The following is a 991-nucleotide window of genomic DNA, read 5'->3' as shown; positions in this document are numbered from 1 at the left end:
TTTCAGACATGTTCATGTACCACCACTCAGTAGTTTCAGACATGTTCATGTACCACCACTCAGTAGTTTCAGACATGTTCATGTACCACCACTCAGTAGTTTCAGACATGTTCTTGTACCACCACATGTGTTAGGGGCGTTTATTCTTCTAGCGATTGTGGCCAAAAACACAGACACGCGACATCAGGTCAACCTGATCAGATTTATCGTCCTGTCTGTGTCCAACACGCAGAACTGGAAAATGAACAGAGGGTGTTTGTTTGAGTGTTTGAGTAAAGAGAAGCTCATCGACAGAGTAATGGTCATTTAGTGCTGGGGAAAAGTAAAACGGGCAAACAGAAACAACAGAGGGAAAGTAAGGTACAGTGGAACCTGCCCTGACGGCCACCTCTATAAGACGGACACCTGTAAAAACGGCCACTTTCAATTCCCCCCCTTGCGTTTTTTCTATATAATTTAACTGTGTAAAACGGGCACCTGTCCAACGCGGCCACGGCCACCATATTTTAACACACAACCCCTTTCACACTAAGCAATAACACCTGTCTTAGACGGCCACCTGAGTGACTCCATTATGTTTTGTCTTAAATTGTGTATTTGCCCCTGGCGTTGTGGGTGAGCCGTCATAATTTAATCACCTGTCATTGTTGTTAGGTTATCCCTCCAACCGATCATGTTGCGTAGGCCCCTCGCACTGTTGACCAATAGGTAGATCTACCAATTTTCAGCTGCTGGTGAAGTAAGCGTGTGATCCCTCATAACCCATGAGCCCCGCCCAGAACTCATACTCAAAGTAGGACCTACTAATGACGTCCTCCAACCACCCACACAGAGTAAGTAAAGCAGGGAAAAGTGCCAGAAAGAAAGGATGTATTAAAAGTTTACTTTGGACATTTTGGGTTTCTACTAAGATTATTTTGTGTGTAGATCGTCAGCTTTATTTGCATAGCGCAGGTTAAGTACTGTCATTGACTTGAGACCATTACTACTA

This window comes from Aplysia californica, unplaced genomic scaffold, assembly GCF_000002075.1.
Source record: "Aplysia californica isolate F4 #8 unplaced genomic scaffold, AplCal3.0 scaffold00005, whole genome shotgun sequence".
Classification (NCBI taxonomy): domain Eukaryota; kingdom Metazoa; phylum Mollusca; class Gastropoda; order Aplysiida; family Aplysiidae; genus Aplysia; species Aplysia californica.
The sequence above is the reverse complement of the archived record's forward strand: the minus strand, read 5'-3'. Positions refer to the sequence as shown.